Source organism: Gasterosteus aculeatus, chromosome 12 (genome assembly GCF_964276395.1).
Source record: "Gasterosteus aculeatus chromosome 12, fGasAcu3.hap1.1, whole genome shotgun sequence".
In the NCBI taxonomy this organism is placed as follows: domain Eukaryota; kingdom Metazoa; phylum Chordata; class Actinopteri; order Perciformes; family Gasterosteidae; genus Gasterosteus; species Gasterosteus aculeatus.
Genome location: NC_135700.1, coordinates 4665119 through 4677620, shown reverse-complemented (window position 1 = coordinate 4677620; position 12502 = coordinate 4665119). Strand labels below are relative to the sequence as shown.

General features: G+C 41.0%; 17 non-coding genes across 17 annotated transcripts; all 17 read right to left on the bottom strand.

Annotated features, from left to right (window-relative positions):
• Positions 1-844: 844 nt before the first annotated feature.
• Positions 845-945, bottom strand: trnay-gua (transfer RNA tyrosine (anticodon GUA)). The gene is made up of 2 exons: positions 909-945; positions 845-880 (listed from the first exon to the last, which is right to left on the bottom strand). It is a non-coding gene; the product is annotated as a tRNA-Tyr (tRNA).
• Positions 946-1240: 295 nt separating this feature from the next.
• On the bottom strand, positions 1241-1341 carry trnay-gua (transfer RNA tyrosine (anticodon GUA)). Its single transcript has 2 exons — positions 1305-1341; positions 1241-1276 (listed from the first exon to the last, which is right to left on the bottom strand). It is a non-coding gene; the product is annotated as a tRNA-Tyr (tRNA).
• Positions 1342-1636: 295 nt separating this feature from the next.
• trnay-gua (transfer RNA tyrosine (anticodon GUA)) lies at positions 1637-1737 on the bottom strand. Its single transcript has 2 exons — positions 1701-1737; positions 1637-1672 (listed from the first exon to the last, which is right to left on the bottom strand). It is a non-coding gene; the product is annotated as a tRNA-Tyr (tRNA).
• A 691-nt stretch (positions 1738-2428) lies between these two features.
• Positions 2429-2529, bottom strand: trnay-gua (transfer RNA tyrosine (anticodon GUA)). The gene is made up of 2 exons: positions 2493-2529; positions 2429-2464 (listed from the first exon to the last, which is right to left on the bottom strand). It is a non-coding gene; the product is annotated as a tRNA-Tyr (tRNA).
• A 1087-nt stretch (positions 2530-3616) lies between these two features.
• Positions 3617-3717, bottom strand: trnay-gua (transfer RNA tyrosine (anticodon GUA)). The gene is made up of 2 exons: positions 3681-3717; positions 3617-3652 (listed from the first exon to the last, which is right to left on the bottom strand). It is a non-coding gene; the product is annotated as a tRNA-Tyr (tRNA).
• Positions 3718-4012: 295 nt separating this feature from the next.
• trnay-gua (transfer RNA tyrosine (anticodon GUA)) lies at positions 4013-4113 on the bottom strand. Its single transcript has 2 exons — positions 4077-4113; positions 4013-4048 (listed from the first exon to the last, which is right to left on the bottom strand). It is a non-coding gene; the product is annotated as a tRNA-Tyr (tRNA).
• Positions 4114-4408: 295 nt separating this feature from the next.
• Positions 4409-4509, bottom strand: trnay-gua (transfer RNA tyrosine (anticodon GUA)). Its single transcript has 2 exons — positions 4473-4509; positions 4409-4444 (listed from the first exon to the last, which is right to left on the bottom strand). It is a non-coding gene; the product is annotated as a tRNA-Tyr (tRNA).
• Positions 4510-4804: 295 nt separating this feature from the next.
• trnay-gua (transfer RNA tyrosine (anticodon GUA)) lies at positions 4805-4905 on the bottom strand. The gene is made up of 2 exons: positions 4869-4905; positions 4805-4840 (listed from the first exon to the last, which is right to left on the bottom strand). It is a non-coding gene; the product is annotated as a tRNA-Tyr (tRNA).
• A 295-nt stretch (positions 4906-5200) lies between these two features.
• trnay-gua (transfer RNA tyrosine (anticodon GUA)) lies at positions 5201-5301 on the bottom strand. The gene is made up of 2 exons: positions 5265-5301; positions 5201-5236 (listed from the first exon to the last, which is right to left on the bottom strand). It is a non-coding gene; the product is annotated as a tRNA-Tyr (tRNA).
• A 629-nt stretch (positions 5302-5930) lies between these two features.
• Positions 5931-6031, bottom strand: trnay-gua (transfer RNA tyrosine (anticodon GUA)). The gene is made up of 2 exons: positions 5995-6031; positions 5931-5966 (listed from the first exon to the last, which is right to left on the bottom strand). It is a non-coding gene; the product is annotated as a tRNA-Tyr (tRNA).
• A 1484-nt stretch (positions 6032-7515) lies between these two features.
• trnay-gua (transfer RNA tyrosine (anticodon GUA)) lies at positions 7516-7616 on the bottom strand. Its single transcript has 2 exons — positions 7580-7616; positions 7516-7551 (listed from the first exon to the last, which is right to left on the bottom strand). It is a non-coding gene; the product is annotated as a tRNA-Tyr (tRNA).
• A 295-nt stretch (positions 7617-7911) lies between these two features.
• On the bottom strand, positions 7912-8012 carry trnay-gua (transfer RNA tyrosine (anticodon GUA)). The gene is made up of 2 exons: positions 7976-8012; positions 7912-7947 (listed from the first exon to the last, which is right to left on the bottom strand). It is a non-coding gene; the product is annotated as a tRNA-Tyr (tRNA).
• A 295-nt stretch (positions 8013-8307) lies between these two features.
• On the bottom strand, positions 8308-8408 carry trnay-gua (transfer RNA tyrosine (anticodon GUA)). The gene is made up of 2 exons: positions 8372-8408; positions 8308-8343 (listed from the first exon to the last, which is right to left on the bottom strand). It is a non-coding gene; the product is annotated as a tRNA-Tyr (tRNA).
• Positions 8409-8703: 295 nt separating this feature from the next.
• On the bottom strand, positions 8704-8804 carry trnay-gua (transfer RNA tyrosine (anticodon GUA)). The gene is made up of 2 exons: positions 8768-8804; positions 8704-8739 (listed from the first exon to the last, which is right to left on the bottom strand). It is a non-coding gene; the product is annotated as a tRNA-Tyr (tRNA).
• Positions 8805-9099: 295 nt separating this feature from the next.
• Positions 9100-9200, bottom strand: trnay-gua (transfer RNA tyrosine (anticodon GUA)). The gene is made up of 2 exons: positions 9164-9200; positions 9100-9135 (listed from the first exon to the last, which is right to left on the bottom strand). It is a non-coding gene; the product is annotated as a tRNA-Tyr (tRNA).
• Positions 9201-9829: 629 nt separating this feature from the next.
• On the bottom strand, positions 9830-9930 carry trnay-gua (transfer RNA tyrosine (anticodon GUA)). The gene is made up of 2 exons: positions 9894-9930; positions 9830-9865 (listed from the first exon to the last, which is right to left on the bottom strand). It is a non-coding gene; the product is annotated as a tRNA-Tyr (tRNA).
• A 1482-nt stretch (positions 9931-11412) lies between these two features.
• trnay-gua (transfer RNA tyrosine (anticodon GUA)) lies at positions 11413-11513 on the bottom strand. Its single transcript has 2 exons — positions 11477-11513; positions 11413-11448 (listed from the first exon to the last, which is right to left on the bottom strand). It is a non-coding gene; the product is annotated as a tRNA-Tyr (tRNA).
• Between the last annotated feature and the right edge of the window lie 989 nt (positions 11514-12502).

Sequence of the window (12502 nt, the reverse complement as noted above, 5' to 3'; positions counted from 1 at the left end):
TTTGCGATCAGGAAATACCTGTTGACCCAAACCGGACAACATTATAAAAATGTCCTTCGAGCCTGAGTTGAACCAGCGACCTAAGGATACCTGCTAATTGCAGATTGAACATCAGCCTACAGTCCTCCGCTCTACCAACTGAGCTATCGAAGGGTAAAGAAAGAGACCATCATTTAAGCGTGTATATTGAGGACGGAGCTGCCGATAAACCAAAGCTTTTTTGACAAAGAATGAATGGATTCTTAATGAGGAATATTGATGAGAAGCAAGGGTTGAGCTTGTTTTACAAAGGATGGATGGATTTGTTATGAGGAATATTGATGAGAAGCAAGGGTTGAGCTTGTTTTACAAAGAATGGATGGATTTGTCATGAGGAATATTGACAATAAGCAAGGGTTTGCGATCAGGAAATACCTGTTGACCCAAACCGGACAACATTATAAAAATGTCCTTCGAGCCGGAGTTGAACCAGCGACCTAAGGATACCTGCTAATTGCACATTGAACATCAGCCTAAAGTCCTCCGCTCTACCAACTGAGCTATCGAAGGGTAAAGAAAGAGACCTGCATTTTAGCGTGTACATTGAAGACGGAGCTGCCGATAAACCAAAGCTTTTTTGACAAAGAATGAATGGATTCTTAATGAGGAATATGGATGAGAAGTAAGGGTTGAGCTTGTTTTACAAAGGATGGATGGATTTGTTATGAGGAATATTGATGAGAAGCAAGGGTTGAGCTTGTTTTACAAAGAATGGATGGATTTGTCATGAGGAATATTGACAAGAAGCAAGGGTTTGCGATCAGGAAATACCTGCTGACCCAAACCGAACAACATTATAATTATGTCCTTCGAGCCGGAGTTGAACCAGCGACCTAAGGATACCTGCTAATTGCAGTTTGAACATCAGCCTACAGTCCTCCGCTCTACCAACTGAGCTATCGAAGGGTAAAGAAAGAGACCTGCATTTTAGCGTGTATATTGAGGACGGAGCTGCCGATAAACCAAAGCTTTTTTGACAAAGAATGAATGGATTCTTAATGAGGAATATTGATGAGAAGCAAGGGTTGAGCTTGTTTTACAAAGGATGGATGGATTTGTTATGAGGAATATTGATGAGAAGCAAGGGTTGAGCTTGTTTTACAAAGAATGGATGGATTTGTCATGAGGAATATTGACAAGAAGCAAGGGTTTGCGATCAGGAAATACTTGTTGACCCAAACCGGACAACATTATTAAAATGTCCTTCGAGCCGGAGTTGAACCAGCGACCTAAGGATACCTGCTTATTGCACATTGAACATCAGCCTACAGTCCTCCGCTCTACCAACTGAGCTATCGAAGGGTAAAGAAAGAGACATGCATTTTAGCGTGTATATTGAGGACTGAGCTGCCGATAAACCAAAGCTTTTTTGACAAAGAATGAATGGATTCTTAATGAGGAATATTGATGAGAAGCAAGGGTTGAGCTTGTTTTAAAAAGGATGGATGGATTTGTTATGAGGAATATTGATGAGAAGCAAGGGTTGAGCTTGTTTTACAAAGAATGGATGGATTTGTCATGAGGAATATTGACAAGAAGCAAGGGTTTGCGATCAGGAAATACCTGTTGACCCAAACCGCACAACATTCTAAAAATGTCCTTCGAGCCGGAGTTGAACCAGCGACCTAAGGATACCTGCTAATTGCACATTGAACATCAGCCTACAGTCCTCCGCTCTACCAACTGAGCTATCGAAGGGTAAAGAAAGAAACCTGCATTTTAGCGTGTATATTGAGGATGGAGCTGACAATAAACCAAGGCTTGTTTGACAAAGAATGAATGGATTCTTAATGGGGAATATTGATGAGAAGCAAGGGTTGAGCTTGTTTTACAAAGGATGGATGGATTTGTTATGAGGAATATTGATGAGAAGCAAGGGTTGAGCTTGTTTTACAAAGAATGGATGGATTTGTCATGAGGAATATTGACAAGAAGCAAGGGTTTGCGATCAGGAAATACCTGTTGACCCAAACCGGACAACATTATAAAAATGTCCTTCGAGCCGGAGTTGAACCAGCGACCTAAGGATACCTGCTAATTGCAGATTAAACATCAGCTTACAGTCCTCCGCTCTACCAACGGAGCTATCGAAGGGTAAAGAAAGAGACCTGCATTTTAGCGTGTATATTGAGGACGGAGCTGCCGATAAACCAAAGCTTTTTTGACAAAGAATGAATGGATTCTTAATGAGGAATATTGATGAGAAGCAAGGGTTGAGCTTGTTTTACAAAGGTTGGATGGATTTGTTATGAGGAATATTGATGAGAAGCAAGGGTTGAGCTTGTTTTACAAAGAATGGATGGATTTGTCATGAGGAATATTGACAAGAAGCAAGGGTTTGCGATCAGGAAATACCTGTTGACCCAAACCGGACAACATTATGAAAATGTCCTTCGAGCCGGAGTTGAACCAGCGACCTAAGGATACCTGCTAATTGCACATTGAACATCAGCCTACAGTCCTCCGCTCTACCAACTGAGCTATCGAAGGGTAAAGAAAGAGACCGGCATTTTAGCGTGTATATTGAGGACGGAGCTGCCGATAAACCAAAGCTTTTTTGACAAAGAATGAATGGATTCTTAATGAGGAATATCGATGAGAAGCAAGGGTTGAGCTTGTTTTACAAAGGATGGATGGATTTGTTATGAGGAATATTGATGAGAAGCAAGGGTTGAGCTTGTTTTACAAAGAATGAATGGATTTGTCATGAGGAATATTGACAAGAAGCAAGGGTTTGCGATCAGGAAATACCTGTTGACCCAAACCGGACAACATTATAAAAATGTCCTTCGAGCCGGAGTTTAACCAGCGACCTAAGGATACCTGCTAATTGCAGATTGAACATCAGCCTACAGTCCTCCGCTCTACCAACTGAGCTATCGAAGGGTAAAGAAAGAGACTTGCATTTTAGCGTGTATATTGAGGACGGAGCTGCCGATAAACCAAAGCTTTTTTGACAAAGAATGAATGGATTCTTAATGAGGAATATTGATGAGAAGCAAGGGTTGAGCTTGTTTTACACAGGATGGATGGATTTGTTATTAGGAATATTGATGAGAAGCAAGGGTTGAGATTGTTTTACAAAGAATGGATGGATTTGTCATGAGGAATATTGACAAGATGCAAGGGTTTGTGATCAGGAAATACCTGTTGACCCAAACCGGACAACATTATAAAAATGTCCTTCGAGCCAGAGTTGAACCAGCGACCTAAGGATACCTGCTAATTGCAGATTGAACATCAGCCTACAGTCCTCCGCTCTACCAACTGAGCTATCGAAGGGTAAAGAAAGAAACCTGCATTTTAGCGTGTATATTGAGGACGACGCTGCCGATAAACCAAAGCTTTTTTGACAAAGAATGAATGGATTCTTAATGAGGAATATTGATGAGAAGCAAGGGTTGAGCTTGTTTTACAAAGGATGGATGGATTTGTTATGAGGAATATTGATTAGAAGCAAGGGTTGAGCTTGTTTTACAAAGAATGGATGGATTTGTCATGAGGAATATTGACAAGAAGCAAGGGTTTGCGATCAGGAAATACCTGTTGACCCAAACCGGACAACATTATAAAAATGTCCTTCGAGCCGGAGTTGAACCAGCGACCTAAGGATACCTGCTACTTGCACATTGAACATCAGCCTACAGTCCTCCGCTCTACCAACTGAGCTATCGAAGGGTAAAGAAAGAAACCTGCATTTTAGCGTGTATATTGAGGACGACGCTGCCGATAAACCAAAGCTTTTTTGACAAAGAATGAATGGATTCTTAATGAGGAATATTGATGAGAAGCAAGGGTTGAGCTTGTTTTACAAAGGATGGATGGATTTGTTATGAGGAATATTGGTTAGAAGCAAGGGTTGAGCTTGTTTTACAAAGAATGGATGGATTTGTCATGAGGAATATTGACAAGAAGCAAGGGTTTGCGATCAGGAAATACCTGTTGACCCAAACCGGACAACATTATAAAAATGTCCTTCGAGCCGGAGTTGAACCAGCGACCTAAGGATACCTGCTAATTGCACATTGAACATCAGCCTACAGTCCTCCGCTCTACCAACTGAGCTATCGAAGGGTAAAGAAAGAGACTTGCATTTTAGCGTGTATATTGAGGACGGAGCTGCCGATAAACCAAAGCTTTTTTGACAAAGAATGAATGGATTCTTAATGAGGAATATCGATGAGAAGCAAGGGTTGAGCTTGTTTTACAAAGGATGGATGGATTTGTTATGAGGAATATTGATGAGAAGCAAGGGTTGAGCTTGTTTTACAAAGAATGAATGGATTTGTCATGAGGAATATTGACAAGAAGCAAGGGTTTGCGATCAGGAAATACCTGTTGACCCAAACCGGACAACATTATAAAAATGTCCTTCGAGCCGGAGTTGAACCAGCGACCTAAGGATACCTGCTAATTGCACATTGAACATCAGCCTACAGTCCTCCGCTCTACCAACTGAGCTATCGAAGGGTAAAGAAAGAAACCTGCATTTTAGCGTGTATATTGAGGACGACGCTGCCGATAAACCAAAGCTTTTTTGACAAAGAATGAATGGATTCTTAATGAGGAATATTGATGAGAAGCAAGGGTTGAGCTTGTTTTACAAAGGATGGATGGATTTGTTATGAGGAATATTGGTTAGAAGCAAGGGTTGAGCTTGTTTTACAAAGAATGGATGGATTTGTCATGAGGAATATTGACAAGAAGCAAGGGTTTGCGATCAGGAAATACCTGTTGACCCAAACCGGACAACATTATAAAAATGTCCTTCGAGCCGGAGTTGAACCAGCGACCTAAGGATACCTGCTAATTGCACATTGAACATCAGCCTACAGTCCTCCGCTCTACCAACTGAGCTATCGAAGGGTAAAGAAAGAGACTTGCATTTTAGCGTGTATATTGAGGACGGAGCTGCCGATAAACCAAAGCTTTTTTGACAAAGAATGAATGGATTCTTAATGAGGAATATCGATGAGAAGCAAGGGTTGAGCTTGTTTTACAAAGGATGGATGGATTTGTTATGAGGAATATTGATGAGAAGCAAGGGTTGAGCTTGTTTTACAAAGAATGAATGGATTTGTCATGAGGAATATTGACAAGAAGCAAGGGTTTGCGATCAGGAAATACCTGTTGACCCAAACCGGACAACATTCTAAAAATGTCCTTCGAGCCGGAGTTGAACCAGCGACCTAAGGATACCTGCTAATTGCAGATTAAACATCAGCCTACAGTCCTCCGCTCTACCAACTGAGCTATCGAAGGGTAAAGAAAGAGACCTGCATTTTAACGTGTATATTGAGGACGGAGCTGCCGATAAACCAAAGCTTTTTTGACAAAGAATGAATGGATTCTTAATGAGGAATATTGATGAGAAGCAAGGGTTGAGCTTGTTTTACAAAGAATGAATGGATTTGTTATGAGGAATATTGACAAGAAGCAAGGGTTTGCGATCAGGAAATACCTGTTGACCCAAACCGGACAACATTATAAAAATGTCCTTCGAGCCAGAGTTAAACCAGCGACCTAAGGATACCTGCTAATTGCACATTGAACATCAGCCTACAGTCCTCCGCTCTACCAATTGAGCTATCGAAGGGTAAAGAAAGAGACCTGCATTTTAGCGTGTATATTGAGGACGGAGCTGCCGATAAACCAAAGCTTTTTTGACAAAGAATGAATGGATTCTTAATGAGGAATATTGATGAGAAGCAAGGGTTGAGCTTGTTTTACAAAGGATGGATGGATTTGTTATGAGGAATATTGATGAGAAGCAAGGGTTGAGCTTGTTTTACAAAGAATGGATGGATTTGTCATGAGGAATATTGACAAGAAGCAAGGGTTTGCGATCAGGAAATACCTGTTGACCCAAACCGGACAACATTATAAAAATGTCCTTCGAGCCGGAGTTGAACCAGCGACCTAAGGATACCTGCTAATTGCACATTGAACATCAGCCTACAGTCCTCCGCTCTACCAACTGAGCTATCGAAGGGTAAAGAAAGAGACCTGCATTTTAGCGTGTATATTGAGGACGGAGCTGCCGATAAACCAAAGCTTTTTTGACAAAGAATGAATGGATTCTTAATGAGGAATATTGATGAGAAGCAAGGGTTGAGCTTGTTTTACAAAGAATGGATGGATTTGTTATGAGGAATATTGATGAGAAGCAAGGGTTGAGCTTGTTTTACAAAGAATGAATGGATTTGTCATGAGGAATATTGACAAGAAGCAAGGGTTTGCGATCAGGAAATACCTGTTGACCCAAACCGGACAACATTATAAAAATTCCCTTCGAGCCGGAGTTGAACCAGTGACCTAAGGATACCTGCTAATTGCAGATTGAACATCAGCCTACAGTCCTCCGCTCTACCAACTGAGCTATCGAAGGGTAAAGAAAGAGACCTGCATTTTAGCGTGTATATTGAGGACGGAGCTGCCGATAAACCAAAGCTTTTTTGACAAAGAATGAATGGATTCTTAATGAGGAATATCGATGAGAAGCAAGGGTTGAGCTTGTTTTACAAAGGATGGATGGATTTGTTATGAGGAATATTGATGAGAAGCAAGGGTTGAGCTTGTTTTACAAAGAATGAATGGATTTGTCATGAGGAATATTGACAAGAAGCAAGGGTTTTGCGATCAGGAAATACCTGTTGACCCAAACCGGACAACATTATAAAAATGTCCTTCGAGCCTGAGTTGAACCAGCGACCTAAGGATACCTGCTAATTGCAGATTGAACATCAGCCTACAGTCCTCCGCTCTACCAACTGAGCTATCGAAGGGTAAAGAAAGAGACCATCATTTAAGCGTGTATATTGAGGACGGAGCTGCCGATAAACCAAAGCTTTTTTGACAAAGAATGAATGGATTCTTAATGAGGAATATTGATGAGAAGCAAGGGTTGAGCTTGTTTTACACAGGATGGATGGATTTGTTATTAGGAATATTGATGAGAAGCAAGGGTTGAGATTGTTTTACAAAGAATGGATGGATTTGTCATGAGGAATATTGACAAGATGCAAGGGTTTGTGATCAGGAAATACCTGTTGACCCAAACCGGACAACATTATAAAAATGTCCTTCGAGCCAGAGTTGAACCAGCGACCTAAGGATACCTGCTAATTGCAGATTGAACATCAGCCTACAGTCCTCCGCTCTACCAACTGAGCTATCGAAGGGTAAAGAAAGAAACCTGCATTTTAGCGTGTATATTGAGGACGACGCTGCCGATAAACCAAAGCTTTTTTGACAAAGAATGAATGGATTCTTAATGAGGAATATTGATGAGAAGCAAGGGTTGAGCTTGTTTTACAAAGGATGGATGGATTTGTTATGAGGAATATTGATTAGAAGCAAGGGTTGAGCTTGTTTTACAAAGAATGGATGGATTTGTCATGAGGAATATTGACAAGAAGCAAGGGTTTGCGATCAGGAAATACCTGTTGACCCAAACCGGACAACATTATAAAAATGTCCTTCGAGCCGGAGTTGAACCAGCGACCTAAGGATACCTGCTAATTGCACATTGAACATCAGCCTACAGTCCTCCGCTCTACCAACTGAGCTATCGAAGGGTAAAGAAAGAAACCTGCATTTTAGCGTGTATATTGAGGACGACGCTGCCGATAAACCAAAGCTTTTTTGACAAAGAATGAATGGATTCTTAATGAGGAATATTGATGAGAAGCAAGGGTTGAGCTTGTTTTACAAAGGATGGATGGATTTGTTATGAGGAATATTGGTTAGAAGCAAGGGTTGAGCTTGTTTTACAAAGAATGGATGGATTTGTCATGAGGAATATTGACAAGAAGCAAGGGTTTGCGATCAGGAAATACCTGTTGACCCAAACCGGACAACATTATAAAAATGTCCTTCGAGCCGGAGTTGAACCAGCGACCTAAGGATACCTGCTAATTGCACATTGAACATCAGCCTACAGTCCTCCGCTCTACCAACTGAGCTATCGAAGGGTAAAGAAAGAGACTTGCATTTTAGCGTGTATATTGAGGACGGAGCTGCCGATAAACCAAAGCTTTTTTGACAAAGAATGAATGGATTCTTAATGAGGAATATCGATGAGAAGCAAGGGTTGAGCTTGTTTTACAAAGGATGGATGGATTTGTTATGAGGAATATTGATGAGAAGCAAGGGTTGAGCTTGTTTTACAAAGAATGAATGGATTTGTCATGAGGAATATTGACAAGAAGCAAGGGTTTGCGATCAGGAAATACCTGTTGACCCAAACCGGACAACATTATAAAAATGTCCTTCGAGCCGGAGTTGAACCAGCGACCTAAGGATACCTGCTAATTGCACATTGAACATCAGCCTACAGTCCTCCGCTCTACCAACTGAGCTATCGAAGGGTAAAGAAAGAAACCTGCATTTTAGCGTGTATATTGAGGACGACGCTGCCGATAAACCAAAGCTTTTTTGACAAAGAATGAATGGATTCTTAATGAGGAATATTGATGAGAAGCAAGGGTTGAGCTTGTTTTACAAAGGATGGATGGATTTGTTATGAGGAATATTGGTTAGAAGCAAGGGTTGAGCTTGTTTTACAAAGAATGGATGGATTTGTCATGAGGAATATTGACAAGAAGCAAGGGTTTGCGATCAGGAAATACCTGTTGACCCAAACCGGACAACATTATAAAAATGTCCTTCGAGCCGGAGTTGAACCAGCGACCTAAGGATACCTGCTAATTGCACATTGAACATCAGCCTACAGTCCTCCGCTCTACCAACTGAGCTATCGAAGGGTAAAGAAAGAGACTTGCATTTTAGCGTGTATATTGAGGACGGAGCTGCCGATAAACCAAAGCTTTTTTGACAAAGAATGAATGGATTCTTAATGAGGAATATCGATGAGAAGCAAGGGTTGAGCTTGTTTTACAAAGGATGGATGGATTTGTTATGAGGAATATTGATGAGAAGCAAGGGTTGAGCTTGTTTTACAAAGAATGAATGGATTTGTCATGAGGAATATTGACAAGAAGCAAGGGTTTGCGATCAGGAAATACCTGTTGACCCAAACCGGACAACATTCTAAAAATGTCCTTCGAGCCGGAGTTGAACCAGCGACCTAAGGATACCTGCTAATTGCAGATTAAACATCAGCCTACAGTCCTCCGCTCTACCAACTGAGCTATCGAAGGGTAAAGAAAGAGACCTGCATTTTAACGTGTATATTGAGGACGGAGCTGCCGATAAACCAAAGCTTTTTTGACAAAGAATGAATGGATTCTTAATGAGGAATATTGATGAGAAGCAAGGGTTGAGCTTGTTTTACAAAGAATGAATGGATTTGTTATGAGGAATATTGACAAGAAGCAAGGGTTTGCGATCAGGAAATACCTGTTGACCCAAACCGGACAACATTATAAAAATGTCCTTCGAGCCAGAGTTAAACCAGCGACCTAAGGATACCTGCTAATTGCACATTGAACATCAGCCTACAGTCCTCCGCTCTACCAATTGAGCTATCGAAGGGTAAAGAAAGAGACCTGCATTTTAGCGTGTATATTGAGGACGGAGCTGCCGATAAACCAAAGCTTTTTTGACAAAGAATGAATGGATTCTTAATGAGGAATATTGATGAGAAGCAAGGGTTGAGCTTGTTTTACAAAGGATGGATGGATTTGTTATGAGGAATATTGATGAGAAGCAAGGGTTGAGCTTGTTTTACAAAGAATGGATGGATTTGTCATGAGGAATATTGACAAGAAGCAAGGGTTTGCGATCAGGAAATACCTGTTGACCCAAACCGGACAACATTATAAAAATGTCCTTCGAGCCGGAGTTGAACCAGCGACCTAAGGATACCTGCTAATTGCACATTGAACATCAGCCTACAGTCCTCCGCTCTACCAACTGAGCTATCGAAGGGTAAAGAAAGAGACCTGCATTTTAGCGTGTATATTGAGGACGGAGCTGCCGATAAACCAAAGCTTTTTTGACAAAGAATGAATGGATTCTTAATGAGGAATATTGATGAGAAGCAAGGGTTGAGCTTGTTTTACAAAGAATGGATGGATTTGTTATGAGGAATATTGATGAGAAGCAAGGGTTGAGCTTGTTTTACAAAGAATGAATGGATTTGTCATGAGGAATATTGACAAGAAGCAAGGGTTTGCGATCAGGAAATACCTGTTGACCCAAACCGGACAACATTATAAAAATTCCCTTCGAGCCGGAGTTGAACCAGTGACCTAAGGATACCTGCTAATTGCAGATTGAACATCAGCCTACAGTCCTCCGCTCTACCAACTGAGCTATCGAAGGGTAAAGAAAGAGACCTGCATTTTAGCGTGTATATTGAGGACGGAGCTGCCGATAAACCAAAGCTTTTTTGACAAAGAATGAATGGATTCTTAATGAGGAATATCGATGAGAAGCAAGGGTTGAGCTTGTTTTACAAAGGATGGATGGATTTGTTATGAGGAATATTGATGAGAAGCAAGGGTTGAGCTTGTTTTACAAAGAATGAATGGATTTGTCATGAGGAATATTGACAAGAAGCAAGGGTTTTGCGATCAGGAAATACCTGTTGACCCAAACCGGACAACATTATAAAAATGTCCTTCGAGCCTGAGTTGAACCAGCGACCTAAGGATACCTGCTAATTGCAGATTGAACATCAGCCTACAGTCCTCCGCTCTACCAACTGAGCTATCGAAGGGTAAAGAAAGAGACCATCATTTAAGCGTGTATATTGAGGACGGAGCTGCCGATAAACCAAAGCTTTTTTGACAAAGAATGAATGGATTCTTAATGAGGAATATTGATGAGAAGCAAGGGTTGAGCTTGTTTTACAAAGGATGGATGGATTTGTTATGAGGAATATTGATGAGAAGCAAGGGTTGAGCTTGTTTTACAAAGAATGGATGGATTTGTCATGAGGAATATTGACAAGAAGCAAAGGTTTGCGATAAGGAAATACCTGTTGACCCAAACCGGACAACATTATAAAAATGTCCTTCGAGCCGGAGTTGAACCAGCGACCTAAGGATACCTGCTAATTGCACATTGAACATCAGCCTGAAGTCCTCCGCTCTACCAACTGAGCTATCGAAGGGTAAAGAAAGAGACCTGCATTATAGTGTACATTGAAGACGGAGCTGCCGATAAACCAAAGCTTTTTTGACAAAGAATGAATGGATTCTTAATGAGGAATATGGATGAGAAGTAAGGGTTGAGTTTGTTTTACAAAGGATGGATGGATTTGTTATGAGGAATATTGATGAGAAGCAAGGGTTGAGCTTGTTTTACAAAGAATGGATGGATTTGTCATGAGGAATATTGACAAGAAGCAAGGGTTTGCGATCAGGAAATACCTGCTGACCCAAACCGAACAACATTATAATAATGTCCTTCGAGCCGGAGTTGAACCAGCGACCTAAGGATACCTGCTAATTGCAGATTGAACATCAGCCTACAGTCCTCCGCTCTACCAACTGAGCTATCGAAGGGTAAAGAAAGAGACCATCATTTAAGCGTGTATATTGAGGACGGAGCTGCCGATAAACCAAAGCTTTTTTGACAAAGAATGAATGGATTCTTAATGAGGAATATTGATGAGAAGCAAGGGTTGAGCTTGTTTTACAAAGGATGGATGGATTTGTTATGAGGAATATTGATGAGAAGCAAGGGTTGAGCTTGTTTTACAAAGAATGGATGGATTTGTCATGAGGAATATTGACAAGAAGCAAAGGTTTGCGATCAGGAAATACCTGTTGACCCAAACCGGACAACATTATAAAAATGTCCTTCGAGCCGGAGTTGAACCAGCGACCTAAGGATACCTGCTAATTGCAGATTGAACATCAGCCTGAAGTCCTCCGCTCTACCAACTGAGCTATCGAAGGGTAAAGAAAGAGACCTGCATTTTAGCGTGTACATTGAAGACGGAGCTGCCGATAAACCAAAGCTTTTTTGACAAAGAATGAATGGATTCTTAATGAGGAATATGGATGAGAAGTAAGGGTTGAGTTTGTTTTACAAAGGATGGATGGATTTGTTATGAGGAATATTGATGAGAAGCAAGGGTTGAGCTTGTTTTACAAAGAATGGATGGATTTGTCATGAGGAATATTGACAAGAAGCAAGGGTTTGCGATCAGGAAATACCTGCTGACACAAACCGAACAACATTATAATAATGTCCTTCGAGCCGGAGTTGAACCAGCGACCTAAGGATACCTGCTAATTGCAGTTTGAACATCAGCCTACAGTCCTCCGCTCTACCAACTGAGCTATCGAAGTGTAAAGAAAGTGACCTGCATTTTAGCGTGTACATTGAAGACGGAGCTGCCGATAAACCAAAGCTTTTTTGACAAAGAATGAATGGATTCTTAATGAGGAATATGGATGAGAAGTAAGGGTTGAGCTTGTTTTACAAAGGATGGATGGATTTGTTATGAGGAATATTGATGAGAAGCAAGGGTTGAGCTTGTTTTACA